Source organism: Ursus arctos, chromosome Y (assembly GCF_023065955.2).
Source record: "Ursus arctos isolate Adak ecotype North America chromosome Y, UrsArc2.0, whole genome shotgun sequence".
Lineage (NCBI taxonomy): Eukaryota > Metazoa > Chordata > Mammalia > Carnivora > Ursidae > Ursus > Ursus arctos.
In genome coordinates, this window is record NC_079874.1 from 25,884,624 (window position 1) to 25,909,535 (window position 24,912).

Sequence of the window (24,912 nt, forward strand, 5' to 3'; positions counted from 1 at the left end):
TACGTTCTCTAAACAACGTCCCCAGATGCCCTTCAACAGATGACTGGATTAAGAAGCTGTGGTCCATATATACAATGGAATGTTACTCAGCCATCAAAAAGAACAATTTCACAACATTTGCAGCAACATGGACGGGACCGGAGATAATGCTAAGTGAAATAAGTCAAGCAGAGAAAGACAATTATCATATGGTGATTACACTCATTTATAGATTCTGATCTAATTTAAGTGAATTATGCCCTCTAAAGGCTTTCTTCAGCTTTTCTCTCCATGATTCCCTACCTTCTATCTCATAACACCCCCAGTAACTTGTGTTTTAATGAAGAGAGTCATGCAAAGCCATGTGGAAAAGCATCACTAGGAAATTTATGTCTCCTATTTTTCTGCCCGAGTATCGGCTGCTTAAGCAATCATGAGGTGGGTACCAGCGCCCCCCACCCGTGATGTCCATCAAAACCATGAGGCCGCATTCGCAGTGTCTACAGGTCTCCTTCACCCCATCTGAGTCACGAAGCTTTGAAATCAGACTCCCCGTGAGCCCTCCCGATACTATTCTAACTTGGTCTTACTAATTTGCAGACAGTGTAACTGTTTCATTCTATTTGATCAGGCGTGGCATCTATCTTGGTGGTTACCAGGCAAAAACCTCAAAATCACATGCTACTGAGACTAGCCTGACAAGTAATTCCAGTGATGGGCAGATAACCCACTTTCCTCCGAATAAGCCTTGTATACACATCTAGCCATGTTCTCCGGCCAGCAGGTTAATTGATGATGGAATTATTAAATTTATACTTTTTGCCCCTTTAGGAAATGAAGAGGAGCCCACTGAACTCTGCCTCTGCTCCTTCTAGCTTTTTATCACGCACCCAGAAAAGATAGTTCTAATTTGCTGTGGATTGCAAAATCAAAGAATTATGGATCCAGAAAGAGCACGGTGCATAGGAAGTGCAGAACACACAGCTCCTACTCCTGGCGTGTCCTTCTTAAAGACGTCTTTGTCTCCTTTACTAAATTATCAAGTGAGAAACTTCAAGTAAATACAAGTAGGGCTGACATCCCATCACCCCATGGCTACGTACTTGCATCACGGTGCACTTATGGCACGCTGTCACTCCCGTTATCGATCTACCTGTTCCTCCCTCAGTACTAACAGCAGGAGCAGCTTCCACATTCCAACTACGAGCAGGAAGAAATCTCCAGTGGGAGGAAGTGGGAGGCACCACGAGAGCCGGCAGAGTTCAGAGCTCACCCTGCCGATGGCTGGTTGTGGCGTCACGGACACGTTCAGTGCATCTTCCTGGTTTCCTCAGGTGTTCCTCAGGTACTGTCGACGTTCCTAAGACGGTTCTTGCTTTTCTTCGTTTGATTTTTAAACTTATTTATTTTTAATTTAATTTTAAAGTGCACTCTACACCCAACATGGGGCTCGAATTCCTGACCTGGAGATCAAGAGTCACACACTCTACCCACTAAGCCAGCCAGGCGCCCCCTAAGATACTTCTTTTTTTTTTCTTTTTTTTTTAAAAGATTTTATTTATTTATTCGACAGAGATAGAGACAGCCAGCGAGAGAGGGAGCACAAGCAGGGGGAGTGGGAGAGGAAGAAGCAGGCTCATAGCGGAGGAGCCTGATGTGGGGCTCGATCCCAGAACGCCGGGATCACGCCCTGAGCCGAAGGCAGACGCTTAACAGCTGTGCCACCCAGGCGCCCCCTATACTTCTTGAACTATGTTTGGAGCAGAGGTTAGTTACCAGACTTCAATGCAGTGAGTTATAGTTCAATTAACAAAGCAAATGGTGTTCTTACATTATATGATTATCCTGTGCAGCTTCACCCTGGCTGCTAGGGAACAGGCCACTACACATTCTCACCTCACCCTCCTGTGCCTTCACACGCACGCACACGCGCATGCACGCACACGTGTGCACACACACACACGCACCATTATGCACTCATCACCTACGTGAGCTTGTACTAGTGAACCACCTCTAACATGTGACTTCCCCCTGGCAAAGTACAGGGAGAGAAGCACCAGCATCAATGAAAGGACCTCATACCCCACGTCTGCCATCCGCCTGACCCCGTGAGGCATTACACACACGTTCTCTCTTGTTAGTTCCCATTTACAGCTCAACACTCAGGAGTAACCAAAAACTAAAACACATACATTCTGCATAATTAAATGGGATTCCTGAGTGAAACACACTATCTTCTGAAACTGGCAGCTCAGCCTTGTTCCAGCAAATGGACTCCAGTCGTGATTTGTAGGATAGACACCTTCTGGCTGATTGACAAGCCTGGCCATCAGCCAGGCACAAATCTGAAAACAGGCGTGGCTGTTTGCCAGTGACTTCCTGGAAGGCAAACGTGACGGCCCTGAGTTTAATCCCAGCACCAGAGGCTTCAGGAAAAGTTGGCCAAAACTAGAGTCAAGCAGGGAATCGTGGGGTTGGACAGAGACTCCAAGGAGACCTTTCCAGGAAGAGCCAATTCAGAGGTGGCCCGGGATGCCTGGCAATGCTTTACACTGCGTTAGAGACCAACTCTTTACTTGCAACGTGAAGTGGGTCAACTCGTGGCCACAGAATGAGCGTGAAGTTACAGTAAACCCAGTCCTCTGGTAGGGTTTCAGATTCTCCCACCACATCCCCGAGCATCACACCAGCAACGCCACGCGCTTTTCTTATCCATCCTTTCCCGAAAATGCTTTGAGAATCCTGACTGGTTTAGGAAGAACCTTCTCATCCAGATGGTATTTCTAACTCATTTTTCAAGTTTTTTGGTCAAAGATGACACATTGTCTCACTGATTTATCGTTCCCCAGCAGCCTGGAGCCTTACACTGCAGATAAAGTGTATGATACTCTCCACGTATGTATTTTTAATTAACTAAGGTTTGTGATAGCACAAACTATCCTTAAGTATTGATACTTTTCACGTATGTAAGAACAGCAATATGATACAGAATGAAGGAGCTGGGGCCGCCAAAGGAGACAAGAAGTAATGCCACGAGTCCTCTCTCTCGCTCTCCCCAACCTCTCATAAAATACAGTGGCGGACAGGATAGGAACAACACATGTTCATATTCTCCTGGGTCTTCTAAGAACCCACTCTTTTTCCAGGGCGAAAAAAAAACCAGACACATCATTCAGGACAATTTCACCTAGAAGTCAAAAGCCTTAACTCCAAAGGGCTTTTATAATGGGGAAATTATTTTGTATCATAGGAAATGGACTGCAGGGCTCAAAGACATCCCCTGTGCTGTGGGGCAAAAGAAAAGCTATTACCGTCCTACCTGCCACCTGCAGATTGGCTTATCTCCAGAAGAGGGGCTATCCAGCCTTTCCCACAAATAGCTGTTACATCTTCTACTGAATTTTAATTCCGAAAGCCTTCATGTGTCAACCAGAAAGGAGGCTCACCTGCAACACATTTGTATTTCCAACATTCTCATCATGTTGTCAAAGGCTTCCTCCCTTTATTAAGAGTATGACGTCGGGGGCTACATCATCCACTGTGGGATCTGGGTCTTAAAGGTCTCAGTCCTTCACTGCCCCCCCCATCCATCCCCACCCCCACTCCTGCCTGGTAGTCCACCAGAAATGTATCTATTTGTTACAACTGCTGACACAGTTTGAGACTTTCTGTCCTGTCCCTCCTATTCTTAGATAGGTGCCCAAATAAATCAGTGCATACAAGCGAAATCAAGGTGGGTTAAGAGGGCAAAGGTTTACCAAGCTTCACCAGAAACTGGGTTGTCATTTTGAGCCCCATCAAAACTCTTATTACATGGCATTTTCTAGATATTCTGCACACCATAAGTAAGTACCCCTTCGATGTTGCTTACCCTTTTATCTTTCTAAAATGGAAGGCATCCCTAAATATCATTTTCTGAATTTTAAAAGAGGTGGCAAATAGTCAATGATTCTCGAGGAAATAGCTCACAAAGTTGGGATAAAACAAGCCAACTGAATACTAATTTGACTACAATGCCTTTTTACTCAAGGACAAATCTGATCACTTAAAAAAAGAGTTCTAATATCCATTATCCATTAAACCTACGACAGCCTTAAACATTACTGTCTTACTATCAAATGGCATAAAACAGGAAAAAGAAATTATACTTAGTTTTACTACTCAAGGAGTTAGAATTACTATTGCAGGAGTACTTAATTCCTTATGAATAAAGTTCTAAAAGAAAAAAAAATGTATATATATTGCTATTTAAAGCAAGAACTATATACTTTAATGACATCTCTAAATTTGCACTGAACTCTGCAACTGACTACATTCTTTCTCACACATTAGCTATCTGCGAGCTTCTTGCAGAGACCCCATGGAGGAGCTGCTCTTAGCACGAGTTCTTCACAGATGACTGGGCTAAAGGTCCCGCAGGAGGATGAACTTGCAGAGGATGAAGAGTTAACTGGTCAACCCAGAACCCAAAGTCTTCTAACACAAAATCTGTGCCCTTCCATATGGCATTTTTCATTTACAGAATTTCTGTTGTGGAAAATACATGAGACCAAATTATCTCTGTAATTGTAAAAACGGTTTTATAATTTTCAGGCTCATAAATTGTTTATTTGAATTAACTATGAAACATGATGGCTGGTTCACCTATTTTCTAATGCTGAAAGTACAAAGTTTTGATGTAATGATTTTGTACTTGATATTTGCAATCTATTTTACAATCAGTCACCAGTTTTTCCATCCTTGCTATATACTGGGTCTTCAGAAATCTGGGCTGATATTCTCATGTTTGCCTAACTAAAGCACACACAACGCCAGGGGGAGGGAGTTGAGATGGGCTGTCAGAACAGTGTCGTGTGTCATCTGAGTATAAAACACCCAACTGACGGAGCAGTGCTATTTTGCTAATTCATGATCCGCCATGTTTTCTGTATTGCCCCAGTGGGATTAGTGGATGGATCAAGTTCTCTGAGAAAGAGAGCAGGCTGGATTCAGAGGTTACTTTGAAGTCCTGTCTCAATAGTATGGCCATGGCCTAAAGGCAAAAGATTCAAATGGAGGAGCTTCTTTTCAATTTCATTCTAGCGTCATGCTTGATGTTGGAGATTATGACCTGTTATAATATAATGGAACTTCCAGCTCGTGACACAGAAATCCCTGCACACTCGTGCTGAACGTGATGTAGGGACTTCCCTCGTATCACTCCCTCACACAAGCCATCTGTTACTTCTGAGTGCTCCTTCTGAAGCATCACGCAGAATGTACCTTTATGTTGTATTTAAACACACTAGTCGCTCCTCTTGTCATTTTCTGACTCTCTCTTATAAAAGCTTTCAGCTAGGGGTGCCTGGGTGGCTCAGCTGGTTAAGTGTTTGCCTCCAGCTCATGTCATGAATCTGGGGTCGGGCTAACTGCTCAGAGGGGAGTCTCCTTTTCCCTCTTCCACGGCCTCCCCCCACTTATGCTCTCTCTCTTGCGTGTGCACACGCTCTCTCTCAAATAAATAAAATCTTTAAAATAAAGAAATAAATAAAAGCTTTCAGGTAGCCCTTTTTTCTTGGACTGGAGCATACAGTTCCACTGGTGAAACGAAATCCCCACAACTGACTTTTGAACCCTGCACTAAGAATCTTGAAGCCAAGAAAGATGACAAAGGAATCACAAAAATAAAGATTTCATGCATTCATCAATCATTACTTCGACGTGTGCCCTGCCCTTCTTCGATCATAGAGAAAATGAAGCAGTGGTACCTCTATGAACAGAAGAAATTTCGGCTACAGGCTGCGCTCCTTGAAGACATTTTCAGAATGAACTTAGGTTCTTAGCCTGGCCCTGTATGTTCCCATTTCTCCCCCTTTCACCTGGATACCAGACCTTGAGATCCATAATTGCCTCTTGGCCAAATCCACGAAAATAGTGTCAGCCTATGAGTTGTGGTCACTGGGATACTGAATCACGCCTCTCCTAGGAGAACCCGCCCCTCTTCACCCACCAGCTCTCAAAAAATGCCATATTATATCCATTCTGCATCTTTCAAGTACTCAAATCTTTCCTTCTACTTCAGGTGCTCTAAGCAATAGGCAGCCTGAAACTATCTGCCAACTCTGTCAGATACGTGTACTTTTATAGAATCCTTAACATCTCAATATAAGTACCATTTTTACAGTACAGCTCTCCCTGTTCCCACCTTCCTCACGCATGTTACATGACTCCCTACAGCCCATAAGCACAGTGCAACACTTTCACCTGACGCTCTGTCAGACTCATGGGTCTCATTTCATCCCACATCCTGAAGACCAATGAGCAGCCCCGAGTTTGTGACATAGTGCAAGTCCAGTGATGTCAAACAGAAAAGCCAGCTCACCCTCAATTAATAGAAAAATAAAACTTCAGTGTGAATCTTGGTAATTATTTGTATGTTACTTGTTTTCTTCCTTGTTATCTGCATTTTGAAATGTGTTTTTCTCAGTGAATACCCATTTTTTGGATGACAAGAAAGTACAGAAATTGCTGAGGTATGGGCGCATTTACACTGAAGCTTTCCCATTGATTTCTGCTTTCATTTCTGCTTTCCAGCTCAGTTCCTTATTGGGCGCAGGGCATAAGCCCTACAAATTCCAGGTTGGTTGGTTTGGACAGTAACCCATGGAGACTTACTGTGAGCACTTCTCTACATCTCTCAGCTGGACTCAATTTCTACTTTCTCTTGCCTGAACCTTTATGGGTTTCCCTAATCTTCAATGGCCACCATCTATCACTGACGTTATCAAGAAGCCCTTATTACACATGGCCCCACATCCTAGTATTTCCTCTGCCCTCTCCTAGAACTAACTAGAAATAGGTGTGAGGATAGGAACATCTCTGGCCTTCTGCCCTTCAGTTCTTCCTCACCTCTAGCACATCCTATTATCAACTTAGTTAAGTTGCAGTCTAACTATGCATTACTATTATACTTACACATATATATGTATGTGTATATATATGTAGAGTACATACATGTAGTATATACATGAGACACATGCTAACATATATCATATATATCACATGCACACAATCATATATACACACACATAGGTGTAAGACATATGTATCGTATGTGTATATAGGTAAGTATATGTATGTAGAGTACATACACATATATATATGCATATTAGCATATATATAAATATATACAACATGTATGACATATAGGCACGCACTGTTGTATATATATACACATAAGTATAACCGATAAGTATTATATGTGTATATAGGTATGTACATGCACATATATAGTACATACATGTAGCATATATGATACACATGCTACTAATAAGCATATACTATATATGGCATATATACACACACTATCCTATCTATGCACACACGTATAATAGATAATTATATGTGTATACATGTATAGATGCATGTATATGTGTACGTGTCTATGTACACTACATAGATGTAGTTTACACATGGTACATATACTACCAACAAATATATACTCTTTTTTTTTTTAAGATTTTATTTATTTATTTGACAGAGACAGCCAACGAGAGAGGGAACACAAGCAGGGGGAGTGGGAGAGGAAGAAGCAGGCCCACAGCAGAGGAGCCTGACGTGGGGATTGATCCCACAATGCCGGGATCACGCCTTGAGCCGAAGGCAGACGCTTAACTGCTGTGCCACCCAGGCGCCCCAAATATATACTCTTTACATGACAGATATCTATACTATTGTACACACAGGTGTAACAGGTAAGTATTATACGTGTGTGTGTATGTATCTATATATATGCATGGATACGTATATATATGTATACTACATACATACAGTTTATACGAGATACATATACTACCAACAAATATTTACTATTATACAACAGAAATATATACACTATTGTACACACAGCTATAACAAGCATTATATGTGTGTATGTGTGTATGCATGTGTATCTGTAGATATGTATACTACATACATGTAGTTTAGGATACATATACTTGCAACAAATGTATATTATATATATGACATATATATACTACCCTACACAGATATAATATATATGTATTATGTGTGTGTGTCTATATATCTGTATACATATACACATGTAAGTGTGTGTGGCATATGTGAGTGTGGGTATATATACGTAGACACACAAATCCGTGTGTGTATTTCCCACCTTCTTGCTAGGGAGCAAATAATTTTTCAAAGTGGTCTACTTTACTGAGTGCCCTAAGAAAAGGATTAGGTAAGCAGTTTGAAACGAGAGGGAAAAAACGTCTTCGGTGAGCTGATTAAGTTTAGAACCCCCACTCTTCTCAGCCAACTATCCCTATGTCAAACGCTCCTATTTTGCAGTATAACTGCTAAATGAAGAGCTTCATTTTCCAACCAAACATCTATAAAAGTTTGCAATTTTATTTTTGAAACAAATGTTAAGAAAGACCTAAAGAGAAGAAACTGATTCGTGAGCACGTGTACACTATGAAATAGACAAGAAAATCTTAAGAACAAAAATAAAAATAGATGCTATGCATGATTGTTTTTCTGATGTGTTTGGAAACACGTGGGAAAACTACTGGAAACCAGTGTTGAGGGGTCAAGTACCGTTTGCAATGTCAGACGCCACACAGAATCCCACACACGGATGCCCACGGGCCTGACGCACCGAGCAGACTGAGAAGGGGCACCTAAGTACTATGGTCAGTGCGATGTGAATCAGGGCTTATGAAGTGTCCCTGAGGAAGAACGGGATGCATGTGAAAATGCAGACAATACACTTGTCACCAAGAAATTACAAAAAGGGGAAAGCAAACTGCAGGAAAAACAAAGTTGGACCATGCAGCAAAGCAGCATTCTCAAAGAACAGAACGGTAAATAAATTACAAAGCAGTGGCAAGGTAAAAGAATAGAAATAACGCTCCACAGAAAACAGCTCTTTCTTGCACAGAATTCATTATCCTGAAGGAAATTAAATAGAGGTACTTTAGACAGAATATTTCATGTGAAAATGTCAGTGACAAAACAAACAGTGATATTAAAAAGGCAGCAGTGTGAATTGGTGTGCTCACTGTCTGCGATACTTTCCTCTGTGAAGACTATTTAATGATTTGCAGGAAGTACTAAGGTTTTCAAGTGCAACAGGATGGGGCAGCAGAATAAGCAACTTGGACTTAATAATCCAGAACAGAGCCTGGGGTACCACTGGGTCACATACTGGTACACATCCCATGGAAAGATTTGGGGGGCAGATGTCCATCCACGAAGACTGTTTTGTGTTCACTGTTTTGACCAGAAGCCTGAAACTACTGTCCAAGGACCGCCATATTGGTGTATTAAAGGCACACATTAAAGTCTTGCACAGGCTTTGGGGGTGACAGGTATAGGACGGTACTTGCACTACGTGCCTCCCCGTGAGGTGAAGCTGGTTACGTCTACCCAAGCGCTGTCAACGGGATCTAGTGAACCCCTCTGAGGAAGGCAGCAAGCAGACTTTCTGAGATGCAGAGTTGTCCCAGAAGTGTGATCTTCTGTTTCTCCTTGCTAGAGAAAAATGTATTCGAACCAAAAATCCCTAAAGTTCACTACTATAGGGAACATCTTAATAAGCTGTTGAACTAAAACCTCATATCCAGGTGAGCACAGGTCACTAGAAGGCATCACTTGGAAAAGAGAGAGAGGAGAAGGAACAGGAAGAGAAAGAGGAGGAGGGGATGGATGAGGAAGAAGAGGAAAAATATGTATATAATAAGAGAGGAGTAATGAACAGCTGAAGTACATATATTGGAAATTTAGTAAATTTAACTAGTTATTCAGCACTTACTCTCTTATACTACCTCACGTTTGTAGAACATCTTCAGATTATCCCTTGTAAAATTACGACATGAAATATGGTAAGGGACATAAGGGACATACACTGGTCATACATCTGGTAGAAGACAAAACTGAGACTTCGCCATCAGTCCCAGGAGAGCGAGCCTCCAAGGTCGAGGCTCTCAGAACTCCTGAGATCAGACTGCCTCGCGGCATCCAAAAACACTTGCTTTTTAAAGGAACTACAAAACCCCACTGGAATGAAACTCTACAGACGCACACCTAAAGAAAATTACCAGCTCTCTCATTACAGTTTGGGTGAAAGTCACTAACTCATTTACACGATTATTGCAAGCTCATAAAAATGGGAAGGTTTTTTTTTTAATAAGTAATTCAACTCCTGAAATAAAAATTATTGATATTGATGTATGCCCTTATTGTTCATGAAAGAAAATCACTTCTTTTCCATCAAAAGGTAGCTCAAGGCTGAATAAGTAATCAAGTCTTTGAAGTCAGTCTGCAGTTGGAAGGACCTTCCAGAAAGCACTTCCAGGCAGGGATGTATGAGACACAATGAATAGTATTAGGATACAAAGAGGAACAGGACTCAAGTCTAAAATCCGTATGTAAATAGGGGCGCCTGGGTGGCACAGCGGGTAAGCGTCTGCCTTCAGCTCAGGGCGTGATCCTGGCGTTCTGGGATCGAGCCCCACATCGGGCTCCTCCGCTATGAGCCTGCTTCTTCCTCTCCCACTCCCCCTGCTTGTGTTCCCTCTCTCGCTGGCTGTCTCTATCTCTGTGGAATAATAAAATCTTAAAAAAATAATAAAATAAAATAAAATCCGTATGTAAATAAACAGCGATATCCATAAATATGTTTATGCAAACAGTGATGACCTAATGGACTGAGGTTGTAATACAGAACCAAGAAGGCAAGAAGGAAGGGTGCCCAGTTGACTGGCTCGGTTATAGAGCGTACAACTCTTGGTCTCAAAGTCAGCGGTTCAAGCCCCAGGTTGGGCATACAGCCTACTTAAAAAAAAAAAAAAAAAAAGACAGGAAGGAGAGAGCATCGTTTCTGCCTCAGCAAGAAAGGGCACAACTGAAGACGCCAACCCGAAGATCCAAAACACCAGTCTGGAGATTGTATGTGTGCCAAAGGAGGGAGGAGGCTGTGCTCAGTGAAGGGAACAGCTTGTGCCAGGCAGAGAAGCACAAAACATGATTCTTGAAAAGCGAGAATATAAGTTGATTGACACTTGGCACATGGGAGGGTGACAGGAGGAAAAAGATGGTAATGGGGAGTCTAAAAAGGAAGCTCGTCTTATAAGTGCCCACTAACAGCTACCCTATTATTATTATTATTATTTTTTACTTAATTTTTTTATTTTTTGTAAATTTATTTTTACCTTTTCATTTGAAGATGAAAGGTCTACATTTAAAAAAAAATTTTATAGCTTTATTTATTCAAGTAATCTCTATACCCCATGTGGGGCCTGAACTCATGACCTGGACATCAAGAGTAGCATGCTCTGCAGACTGGGCCAGCCAGGTGACCCAGCTGAGCATTTAAAGAGAGAGAGAAAGGAGGAGGAAGAATGCAGAAAGAGGAGCTTCAGAGGTGGAAGGGGAGAGAGAATGGGGGGGAGGAAAGAAGGGGGAGGGAGAAAGGGGGGAGGAGGGAGAAAGGGAGGGGAGGGGAGGGGGGAGGGGAGGGGGAGAGGAAAAGGAGGGAGGGAATGAGGAGGGGGAGGAGAATGAGAAGGGGAGGGGGAAGGTGGGAGGAGGGGAAGGGGAGGGGGAAGGAAAAGGGGAGGGGGTGGGAGAATGAGAAGGGGAGGGGGAGGGAGATAATGACAGAGATCCAAAAACTCTCCAGATGTTGAATGGGTGATTGCTGGAGCTTACTGACAGAGCCACACCGGGCACCAATAAAGATCACACTGAGAGCTGGAAGACATGTTTCTGACCTCAAGGCTCTTCCGTCAAAAATAAATAAAAATATATATTATATACATAATATATACATAACTCATGTGGATACATATATGTGTGTGTATATATACGCACATGATATATATATATACACACACGTATATATAGCATACACGTGTATATATAACATGATATATATATATATCTATATATATAGATATACATATAGATATATAGAAACCGGACACAGTAAGGTCCTATGGCCCTGGCAGTGAAGTCATTCCGCAGAGTATCAGCACCCCCAAGAAACATCCTCCAGGAAGCATGAGGCAGAAATGAGTACGAGGCAGACACTGATAGAAAAGTGGGACAGAACCTGATGGAGGGCAGGGGTTCCTAGACAAAATCAGACGAGCAAAAGCTCTGAGGACAAACTGTCCACAAGATGCCCACAAGCTACAGAAGTAATGAGATGTGTTGTTGGTAATGTTGAGAGAGTGGAGAAGATGCAGGAGAGGGATGCTCTTAGATGCTACGAGCTGGTGACAGTAAGAACTCAAGTCAAACAGGGCTGCGGAGCTAAGAACGTGCAGGAAATGCGAACTGGAAGAACGTGAGCGAGTATTACATCACCATCAAGGTCTTCGCTTGCAGGTCCCGGAGATACAGACACCTGTATACAAAGAAGCCGGACGTGTGTGTAAGGAACTCAGAGCGCAACAGAGAGATTCCCACCAGAAAGCAACCACGACTCCACGCACGCGGTGACGTAACAGAGCTTGTCCCATTCGAAGGGTGGGCTCTGGGATGATGGAGCTCTTGCTTCCGGCCACTCCCATTGCCAGCTGCATAACCTTGGGAAAGTGACCCCACTGGAGGAAACTACCACTCCTGAACCTCAAGGCAGGGATAAAAGAACCGCCCAGCGCTTGTCTGTGTGGTTGGGAAGAGAAACGATCATCTCTGGAGTTTGACGGCACACATGGCTCACAGCGGGCACTTAGTAACTTGTTCTAAGATTACGAAAACTCCACACGTTGGATGAAAAGAAGGTAATACGGTTTCCAATGCGTCCCGGAGGACAAGTTCATGTGAGAGGTGCCCGGCAGGGCCCGGCCTCCAAGCAGGTAACTGAACCGTGCCAGCGTCCAGAGAAAGGGTGGCTCCTACTGTTTAAAGCCACACAAGGAAAAGGCAAGGGATGCCACCCAAAAGGCACAGGCAGGAAGCACATTTCAGGATTTAGGATATGTAGCTGGATGCATAAAATAACCCGAGTAAGGGCTTACACAGAATGTCTGCAAAGAAACTATGTACTAAACCAAGAGAGGGAACACAGAGTACTTTAAATTCTGCAACAACCAGCAGATTCAATTGCATTCAAGTCAAATAAACTGAGGCTCCAAACTTTTAAAACCGATCATGCTGCACCAAAATGGGATCACTAGTTTTTGTTTTTATTAATTTTTTTAAAATCTTTATTTGAGAGCGAGCGAGCGCGTATGCAAGCAGGAGGAGGGGCAGAGAGAGGGAGAGGAAGAAGGAGACACGTAGACTCCCTGCTCAGCATGGAGCCAATGACGTGAGGCTCCATCTCACGATCCTGAGATCGTGACCGGAACCGAAATCAAACGTTGGACGCTCAACTGACAAGCCACCCAGGCTCCCCGCTAGCTGTTGTTTTTATTAAGACTTTATTTTTTTAGAGCGGTTTTAGGTTAGGTTCACAGGGAAACGAGAGGAAGGTCCAGGGATTTCCCCTGTACAGCGATGCCCCCACAAGGCATCAGCTCTCCCACTACCAACGTGAGTATGGTGCCAACCTGATGAATCTGTACTCACCGAAGTCCACAGTTTCTGTTATCGTTCACTGCTGGTGTTGCAGAGTCTGTGGGGTTTGGACAAATACTACCAACAGGTACCCACCATTACAATAGCATACAGAGTCCTTCCACTGCCCTAAAACTCCTCTGTGCTCCGGCCTACTCACTCCGGGACCCTCACCCCCAGGCAACCACGGATCTGTTTGCTGTCTCCAGGGTTCTGCCTTTCCCGGTAGGTCACAGAGTTGGAGTCGTGCAGTATGGACCCCTTTCAGGTCAGCTTTCTTCACTCAGTAACGTGTACTGTAAGCTCCCTGCATTCCTCCCACGGCCTGATAGCTCATTTGTCTTCGGTGCTGAGTATTATCCCATCGTCCGGATGGGCCACAGTGTATTTATCTGCTCACCTACTGAAGGGCACCTTGGTGGCTCCCAAGCTTTGGCAGTTATGAATGAAGCTGCCACACACGTCTGTGCGCAGGTTTCTGCGTAGACAGAAGTTTCCGGCTCCTCTGGGTAAATACGAAGGAGCACAAGTGCTAGATCATATGGTAAGACTATGTTTAGTTTTGTGAGAAATCCTCAAACTGTCTCCCCATGTGGCTGCACCATCTTGCATTCCCACCAGCAGGGAAGAAGACCGTTCCTCTTGCTCTATCTCCTCCCCAGCAGTTGGTGTTGTCAATGTTTAGGATGTCACCATTTCTAACAGTTGTGTGTGGTATCTCATGGTTGTTCCGATTTGCATTCCCCTGAGGACATAAGATGCGGAGCATCTCTTCGTGTGCGTGTCTGCCATCTGTACTCTACCAGTTCTAACGGATGGAGATTCCTTGCAGTGTCATGGGAATATCTGGGTAGATACGAAAGATAAACAGCTGTGTTTCCAATCACAAAATTCGGTTCTCCTCACAACTTTGAGTCGAACGGGATTTCAGAGCAGGTGGACCTTCCGCCCAGAGAAAGACATTGATAAAGTCAGATACTACCTCAGAGGAGATGACGCCATTGCATGGAGTGTGGGAAGCACCATGATTTGAAGAAGTGGGGACAGGATACCGTCTTGACGTTTTAGACAAGGACAAACAAACAGCCCTAGTGAGTCACCACATGCTACCACAAATGTTATTAAGCTCCCTCTGAAATCTTGACCTTAGCAGAGCACATGGGTCTATGAAAGGCAAAAGAATATTCATGATTATTGTGACAAAACAGTTATCTCGGAGGAGAAAGTCACATCTCTACTAGAATCTTATCAAAAGGCTGAAGAAACCAATCCTCACGTCGTCCTTCACTGTAGACTCCCTATCGAACCATTTTAAAAAGTGATTCTAATAAGGCCTCCATTGCAGAAAGGTATACACGCTATTAACATTACTAGACTGGGCAGCTCTGCGAGTGACAGTTCTCAAAATTAATTTAATGTATTGATTTCCTCATGACTTTGAAATGAAGAATTGGTTGTGTCATGGCTATTATACTGCAGATCTTATTGAAAAAAGCTTTACTCCTGGGAAGTGTAACTCAATCACTTGTATAAAAGCCAAAAGGTGACATTTCAAAATCACCTCAGAGATGTTTCTTTGGAGGTTCCTGGGTGGCTCAGTCAAAAGGGCGTCTGACTCTTGATTTTGGCTTGGGTCATGATCTCTGGGTCACGGTAGGGTCAAGTCCTACGTCTGGCTCTGCACTCAGGTCTGTGTCTGCTTGGGATTCCTTTCCTCTCCCCACCCCACATTCATGCACACGCACACACTCTCTCGAAAAAAAAAAAAAAAGAAAAAAGTGTTTGCAAAACTAGGAGCAGACAATGGCAGAGACACCTACTTCTAAAATACATCATTTTTTGTAGATGAAATACTATGAAATATAGAAATAATGGAATAAACAATATTCAGATGGAATATATTAGACCATAAGACAACTATTCTTCCATTGTAGCTCATGGGTAATATATTCTTGTTAAAAAATTACACTGCTCTAAGGGGCGCCTGGCTGGCTCAGCTGATGGAGCATGTGACTCTTGATCTTGGGGTCATGAGTTCAAGCCTCACTTTGGGTGCAGAGCTTACTTAAAATTAAAAAAAAAAATTACTGTTGTATATTACATTTTAAAGACACGATTGTTTTTCAAAAACTAGAAATAGAGTTACCATTATTCCAGTCATATGAAACAGTTACCTGCCCTTGCTAAATTGTGAAGTGGATTATCTGCAAGATTTTCTTTAAAGGGGATGGGGGAGAGCAGTAGATATCAACTCCCCTTCTTTAAGCCGAAAGGCAAACAAACGATCTTGGAAGAAAGACCAGGTGGCTCAGTCAACTGTCTAACATCAGGGAAACTTTTCTCTAAAATCTGGTTTCCGGACAGCAGCACAGTCCCCAATCCCTATTAGTTACACACACTGTTGATGGCCTGGGGGTCAGAGAGCTTGGCGTGGATGGGGTTCCTGGGACTGTGAGGTCGCCAGGTGCTTCCTGCGTCACATGCTGGTTCAAGATTCAAAAGGAACAGTTTCATTCGTCTTGCAAACAGGCAAAAACACAGAGCAAAGTACCTCAGTGATGTATAGATGATACCGAGATTCAAGGGATCGATTTATCCTTGGAGAAACATCCCCAAAGCGGTCTGTAAACATTACAGATGGTAAAGCGTGGAAGCTGGCACTGTTATAAAACTTCCCCAGTCCCACAACAACTGCATAACTTTATCAGTCAGCGCATTACACCAATACAGAGATGACATCGTTTGTGATTAGTAAGCAAAGCCGGTGTCTAGGGGCCATCTGGCGTTTTATGGATAGGCACAGCTGAACTCAGCCAGGTATTTACACTCCTTTGAACACACGCAGGGAAATCGGTAAGTGCTTGGTATTACAAAAAGCACCTTCCTGTTCAGAAGGCCAACTCCATCACTCCTGTTTTTCTTTATCATGTAGGCCATGGAATGGCTCAGAAATGGACACCTTCGTGTAAGTAAGAGAGGAGGAACGTCTAAGACTCAGGGAGGTGCAGAGTTCTCACACTCTGGAGGTGACAATGGAACTGCCTCTTTGGAAAGGACTGTCACAGTTGAGACATTCTAAGCAGGTGACAGTGGCATTAGCAAATTACTTTCATCATGTATGTATGCTGTCATTTTCATCCAGATAATGAGTCAGAATTTTGTAGGACTACTTAAACTTTTTGCATTAGGTTATCCTTGGTTGATCTCATGATCACCTTATTCCAGAAAGTGTATGCATGAAGCTTTGGCCATTTCCACGTTGAAAGAGATTCCCCACTGATCGGATTAAGTCAGAATGCACTTTGATGAACTCAACTGTTTCAGCATCCACAGGAGGGACATTAAAACATATTGATCTATTTGAGCAAAATCAGATTTTGATAAGCTCTCCCTACCTCCCTCATTCTCTCAAGCACCCATGGTATGTGGTTGATTCTCTCAGAATACTGAATGAGCTTAACTCTGTTCATAGGAAATGCCTGGTTTCCACGACGCTTTATTGTATATATTCATGTCAGCCTAAATATCATAGCTCCCTCACTCTGTGTTGTCTCCGAGAACACAATTCTTGATTGGATACTCAAGCTCCTCTTCATTTCATGGTAAGTTAATAATTCACTCAAGGTTTTTTTAAGAGCCAGCCAGTATGGGTTGATTTCTTTGCTAAGTGCTGGGAATGCAAAGCTAAGTAGGGTATGGTTTCTGCTCTAGACTACAGAAAGACTTGCAAAACACTAATTATAGTACTCTGTGGCATGGGTCCTAAGAAAGGATATGTGCATGGTACCCTAAGAATACAGAGGACGGACACCCAGCATGTCTTGGAAGAATCAGACACTTGGATTAAATGTCTCTTTTTTTCATCTTCTTTCCTCAGAAAATGTCTGGGGAAATTTATTGACCTTTCTTTTTTAAATTAATTATAAGAATGAAATCATACCTTTTGCAACAACGTGAATGGAGCCAGAGATATTATTCTTTTTTTTTTTTTTAAGATTTTATTTATTTATGTGACAGAGAGAGACAGCCAGTGAGAGAGGGAACACAAGCAAGGGGGAGTGGGAGAGGAAGAAGCAGGCTCATAGCGGAGGAGCCTGATGTGGGGCTCAATCCCATAACGCCAGGATCACGCCCTGAGCCGGAGGCAGACGCTTAACCGCTGTGCCACCCAGGCGCCCCCTGGAGATATTATTCTAAGCAAAACAAGTCAGAGAAAGACAACCACATGATTTCACTCATATGTGGAATTTAAGAAACAAATGAACACGGGGAAAAGGAGGCACACCAAGGGACACACTCAACTGTAGAGAACACACTGGTGGTTACCAGAGGGGAGCTGGGGGGATGGGGGAATTAGGTGAAGGGGATTAAGGAGGGCACTTGCGATGAGCACCGAGTACTGTACATAATTGCTGAATCACTATATTATACACCTGAAACAGAACAGTATATGTTAACTATACTGGAATTTAAAAAAAAATTAAATCAATCTCTGACTTTCATTCCTGATCATATGCCAACAAAACTGTGAACATTCTAGTCCGTATGCTGTACTGTACTGAATCTTCAGGGCATCATGCAATCCCTGGATTCCACAAGCAGATAAAATCATTAATACTGAGTGATAGGAACGTCTACCATCCTTGGTTTCACTCTGATGGACTTAATTGAGACATGTTATTTTCCTAGATCTGCGATTCTGATTGGGTCATCCTATAACAATATGCCCAATGATGAGACAATATTCTTACTATTACCATAGCAAAACACCCACATGCATGGAATACAGACTTCTTATGTACCCTTGAAAAGCCAGACTACAGGCTGAAAAGTATCCTAGCTATTATGAGGCGTGTATATTCTGGGTAATGCTGACGTTAATGCCAAAATCAAGTCTGACATTGGCTGAGAAAGAGTCAGGTAAGAAGACTGCTTCATTGCCTATCAGAGAAATGATAGGTCAGATCTCTTGGTTGGAGTCAAATTTTCTTTTGGTTCGAGGTTTCACAAATGCTGTCATTAAGCATGTTGTATCCAGCAAGGCCACACGTGATGTTCAGAAAACTAGTATTGGTACAGTTGATAAAACCATTGATTTGTTTTCTCAATTTAATTTTCTAAATAACAAAGGGGATGTATTCACAAAAAGGTGCTTTCAGAAATTATAAATGATCAACTGTTTTCTACATAAATGAATCCAGTGGGATGGGAGACCTCAGTATTGCAAAATTTTGTTGGCTTACATGGAAACAGAGCCTATATCTATGTTAAAGAGTTCTTATTATCACAGAAAAATTAAGAAACGCTCTCAGCTTAAGAATCTGAAGAAACACCCTGCTTACCCACAAGGTGTTCAACATGACTCTAGAGCAATCCCATATTCGATTCCTTTTAGAAGGAACATAGCCTCCCAAAGCCTCAGTTCCTCGTAAGTAGGCGACTATATGATTTATATAATATATATATATTATATATCTCAACGACACTTGAGAGCGAAAGGGGCGGGCTACCAGGTGGGGTGGTGAGCAACATGTATTAAGAGGGGTTGTCCTCCGTAAACATACGGTCACCCCACACGTCAAAAGGAAGCTTGTTGGTTCAATCCAGCCATGTGTGCACCCTGGCTGCACATTAGCATCACCGTGGGGCAACACACACACACACACACACACACACACACATTTACACGCTTACAGGTACAAGTACGGACGCATGCACGTATACATATACTTAGAAACCTAAGCCCTACAGCAGACCAATTAAATCCGATTTCTGAAAGTGGACTGAATCTTGGGCAATAACCATTTTCCAAAAGTCCCCCAAATGACACAAATATGCAGCAGGGTTGAAAACCTGTGAACTGGATGACCTCCAGAGAGAGATCTTAATTCCTGAGAATGAATTTACAACACCTGCTGTTGTCAAAGTTTTAGAACAACATGCTACTTTCGTTTCTAGAACACAAAATGTTTAATACCCGTCAGAGAATAGCCAGCATTTATTGATGAAGGGTTTACAGTTTACAAAACACGTTCTCAACATCTTCTTCTCCCTCACACATTAAGTCACTGAGGAAGTCAGACTGGTGATTCTTAGCACAGACTTCCGTGGACGGGGAAATCCAGGCTTAAAGGGTGAGCAGTGCAGTGACAAGTGACATTACACAGCCAGCATACGGAATAATCAAGCCCAGGTCTTGATTCTAAGGGCGGAAGATGGGAGCCGCTGTGAGGGATTCCTACTCCACAGGTCTGAATTCTACTTCTATCAGTTACTAGCTTGACGAGCTGGGACAAGCTATTGAACTGCTCTGTGTGTGGTCTCCAAAACGAGAATCATACTGATGTATTTCTTGTCGTATCGCTCTAAGTAGTGCATGAGTTTACATGTCAGACCTTAGCCCTGTGACCAATAAATATTAGCGTCATTAGTACTGCTACTCTATTCCTCCTCCTCCGCTCACTCCCTCCCCTCCTTTTACTACTATAATTACTACCACTACTAGAACCAATAATCATCATCCCTGCTACAGGCAGAGTAAACGGCCCTTCCAAGAGACAAGCTTCATTACAATCTTTACCCTCTTCCCACAGACTCTGCCAAAAGACCAACGTGAAATGTGAATGAGCTTCCAAGACTTCAACACCATGAAATCAGACGCCCCAGAAGTGTACCAACACTGAACTCGGGTCATCTTTCTCAGACACGGCAAACGATCAGACCGCAGGCAGGCGCTAAGCTGCGTTTAGACACGTGCTGCTCCAATGCACCTTCCAGAAAGATCTCAGAGACCCACCTGCAGACTTGCTGCCATGTGGAAAGTGAGGGCCCACTCTTCCCGGGGAAGCTGCCAGCCAAGGCTAGAGCACGGCCATCGGTAGGCGTGTGTGGCCATGGCTGCCCCAGGAGTTGCCGCTCTACGGCAAGCTTCCCATCAGCCTGTCCTCTCCACCCAATCCTCCTCCAGCTCCCCCATCCTATCACAAATATCCAATTACACGGAGCCCAAAGCAGCCCCATACATTCCACACAACGCTGTCAAAGGCGGTGGGGCTGCGCCCTACACAATGGAGAACGCTGTAAAAGATAAATTCTGAGGAATCGTTTTGTTCCAAAATTCTATTTCTTTATGATTTTCTAAGAGCTTATTTATTTGGAAAGTTCTATGAAGTTATAAAATACTCCTGACTTGTCTATCTTTCTAACAGAGTGCCTACAACGAGAAGCTGAACGGGAAAAAAAAGTGATTATGGATCATGTTCTAGTCATGTCATCTTTGTTTTGCAAATTAAATTTGTTATGCCACATTAGCTCAAAGATATGAACATTTTAATAATTCCAGATCCATAAATTGCAAGAAAAATGAATTAGATTTTAAAATGTATTCAGTTCCATGGAACTGGGTTCCTTGAGGATATATTTTTCATCTGAAGACAGAAAAGGTATTCTAAATGACTGCATTTCCATTTTCTCCACTTAATTTCATCCTCATTTTTGTAGTTCATGCCTTTCAACATATTTAAAACATTGAAAATAATCAAAACCTTCATGACAGACGGTAAAGTATTAGTTTGATCTAGTAATCTAAAGGTTTCTAATATTTCACGGTCAAAAACAGTAACAGAATGGTCGCTATAACACAGTATTCTCTACTCTTTGCATATATTAACTCATTTGGCTTCAAATGCATTTAAAAAATTTTTTTAAATTTATTTAAGCAACCTCTGCACCCAATGTGGGGCTCAAACTCACGACCCCAAGATCAAGAGTTGCACGCTCTATGGACTGAGCCACACAGGTGGCCCCAGAAACATTTAAAATGCTTTCACATTTTAATCATTATCTTATATATACTAACAACTATTTTACAGACTATTTGATGTGACAAGTTAAATGCTTTTAATGTTGATATTTTATGGTTTAGAATAATGACAACACAATATTTACACAGTTCTTTATGACAAACAGTATTCTATGCTCCTTAACACGTATCATCTCACGTAGCTTCATACACATCCTATAATTTAGGTGTAATTATCACTGTAACATAAAGATCAGGAATTGAGGAACAGAGAGGTCAAGTAACCTTCCCAAGGTCACACCGTTACAAGTGGTAGAGCCTGGATTTGAACCAGCCAGTCAGCAGAAAGCAGGAAAAAAAAATGCTGACTTACCTTAAGCCACGTCAATTAAACTTTTAGTTTGTGAGTGTGTGTAAGTAGGTAACTGTATCAATGCATATGCAAACTGAGTAACTTTAAATCGAATGAATTGGATTTAAACGAATGTATCCCAATTTTAAAACCCAAGTACATATGGTCCTTGTCAAAGTACTCACCCCGAGTATCTGAGGCAGGTTCAGCATGCCTTGGCTGCCTGGACTTTCTTACTCGGATGACTCAGGTGCTCCTGGAAATGAGATAATGAATTAGCAAGTTGTCCAGGATTTAGGCCAATCTGGGTTTAGACCTCAACAAGGATTTTTCAGTTGTGCAACAATCATTTTGTCAATTATCAGTAAGCATTCACGGAGCACCTACTGCATGCCATTCCCTCTAAATCTCGGGGCTTTTCAAAGCTCAGTCTGACTCTAAGAGTCTCCTGAGCAGCAAGTATTCTCGGCCTCAACTGTGGACTTGACTATGATACATCACGATTAAGGCACTTTTTTTTTTTAACATCAATCATATATTTTTATGAAAAATGTATTTTCCCCAACAAGAAATTTGATGAGAAGTGTGCCACTGTTTTGCAAATCCCTTTAATGTCTGGGGTAACAGAAGACAACTGGACTTCATGTTCGCTTCCTCATTTCATCTCTTAGGAGCCTGTTTTGTTTCTCAGAGCCCCACCCACACCCTGGAATTCCACTGCCAGCGTTCAGCTCAGCATACAAGTCACTTGCTTCTACAGGTAACCTGACTCCAGGGACAGGGTGGGGTGGGAGCCTCTATCACCCCGTGCCACCTTCCGTCCACGGCGTGAACTCCTATCTCACGATGGCTGGGTGTCCTCTCTCTCCCTCGTGAGACTGTAGTCTACCTGTCTCACCCGTTATTACATCCACAGGGCCTGCAGAAATGCCAACACACACAGCACTCAACCACTGCTACTGAGTAAATACATTCACAAAACTCCAGTCCTAAATTAGGGAGACAATCCATAACCTCTTACGCAACCATGCTGATTAAAACACTTCCTTGAAAGTATGAGTTCTAACAGATGGGTTTAAAAAAACCTGCTATATTAACATTACACACATCCTTGTCTTCCTGCACTTAAACGTCTAGCACTGAGGCCCGGGGTGTGTAAGAATGTATAAATTCATTAAGACCTCACTTCAAAAAGCTTTGTTATTAAAATTGATGGGGAGATATCATTTAGGTGGTAAAAAAAGCCTCGCAGGTAACTAAACAATAATATCAAATATAATCTTTGTTCTGGTCTCATTCACAAGTGGGCACTATTATGTGCTAAAATGATATTCACCAGTCTGGGTTACAGATAAGATATCTGGAAGCCACATATGTAAAAAGGACTCTTACATACATTTAATAGTATTAGCTCATTCACTATATAATCAATTAAGTTATTGTCAGTTATTTGGTTATCTCCTATTTATGGCCTTTTGTATAATGCTTTCTATTAAAATTTGAGATAGAAATCTCCAGAAAGTAAATTATACATTTACCTAGATGGGTGTGCGATACATACATCACACATATTAATTTTACAAGCGTAGTCAATATGTCTCTAAGTCTGTGTTTGTATTCTCTAAATTTTCCACAATGAAACAAGGATAATATTTTATTTCTTAAAAAACTAAATTCTAACAGTAATAAGAAACACTGGCACTTGTTTTGTGAAATAATTATTCCCCCTTGAGTGCATTCCTCTATCTATACACGCAGTTTCACAGCTTATTTCTATGACCTAGATGTTACTTTCGCATTAGCTTTAATTATGAAAACTAATGAATATACTAGTTAACATAGAAATCACCTTATGCTTTTTTATTTTTTTTTTTAAGATTTCTTTGAGAGAGAGAAAGAGCGTGTGTGCACAGGAGTTGGGGGAGGGGAAAAGGAAGTGGCAGAGAGAGACTCCTGGAGCCGACTCCCCACTGAGCAGGGAGATGACACAGGTCGCAGGTCTGGATCCTAGGACCCTGAAATCAGGAGTCAGACTGCTTAACCAACTGAGCCACCCAAGTGCCCCACCTTATGCTTATTTTTTAAACGTAACTTCCTTCACTTAAAAAAAAAAAGTGAATTCATGAAGTGGACTTAAAAAACTCATGGCTAGCTGGCACCTCAATGAGCATTTTAAATAAACATTAACAACAGTCTAAACAAACAAGTCTACTCATTTGACTTTTATTCAGGAAAGAATCTAGTTCATCCATGCTGGAAATCAGTAAGTATTCTCAGAGTACAGATGAGGAAAGCCAGAGAGGAGGGGGACAGAAATGACCACCATTCATCGAACTTATCTGCCTTCCTATGTTTACATATTTAATCTTATATCGAGATTTCAGCCATGACAACCATAAGCAACAAGAGTAGCCCTTTTGATGCAGCAAGCAGATGATTAAAAAAAACGATGTGAACCCTTTCTGAGTCCTCTGTGGAGGTGACGTGGGGCATGGTACGATATGGGGAGGGGAGACTCAGCCGTTTCCACCTGGACTGAGGCCACATGAAACTGAGACCTCCCTGGAACTGTGGCTTCTTCCTGGCATTTACATCCTTCTGTCCTGAGCGCTGCCCCCTTCTATCAGCCAGGAGGGGGCAGCCTGGAAATAGTTGCAGAAAACAAAACACATCTTGAAGATTCCAGGAAGCCTGTTTTCCCACGTGGGTCGGATCCATCTGGCATCAATTTCTGTGGGACTGTGCACATCATCTTGGAGAATACACAGCCACTCTTTTGAAAGTCACTCATTAACTAAGGGCAAACATTTCTGAGAGTCTGCTGTAATTGCTACCATCATTTTAATGGAGTTCCTTGAACAAAATCAAGGATCGGAAGTTTCCTCAACTCTTTGATGGCAGCCAACAAATAGCCATGTGGAAACGGAAACTACAAGAGAGTGGTAATAGCCCTTCAACAGAGTATATACTAAAACCAGCCTTTGCAGGGGCGCCTGGTTGGTGTGGTGGGTGGAGCATGTGACTCTTGGTCTCGGGGCTGTAAGAATGAACCCCACCTTGGGTGTAGAGATTACTTAAAAAAAATAAAAATTAAAAAAAACAAAAACTAAAAACCCAGCTTTTGTTTATTCGGTTCCAGCTGTGTTATGAGTATAGCTCTGAGCTCTGATGAACCTGGGTTTCTTTCCTTTGCTCCCCATTGTCCAGATCATCTGGGAAAACTGTT

At 42.4% G+C, this 24,912-nt stretch overlaps 1 long non-coding RNA gene across 4 annotated transcripts in view; it reads right to left on the reverse strand.

Moving 5' to 3' along the window:
• Positions 1-24,912, reverse strand: part of LOC113240757 (uncharacterized) — a 377,699-nt gene that overhangs the window by 339,383 nt on the left and 13,404 nt on the right. For all 4 annotated transcript variants that reach the window (XR_007188406.2, XR_007188407.2, XR_003311284.4 and 1 more), the window contains one exon: positions 21,872-21,942. This is a non-coding gene — a long non-coding RNA (uncharacterized LOC113240757). The remainder of the gene's footprint in view (positions 1-21,871; positions 21,943-24,912) is intronic.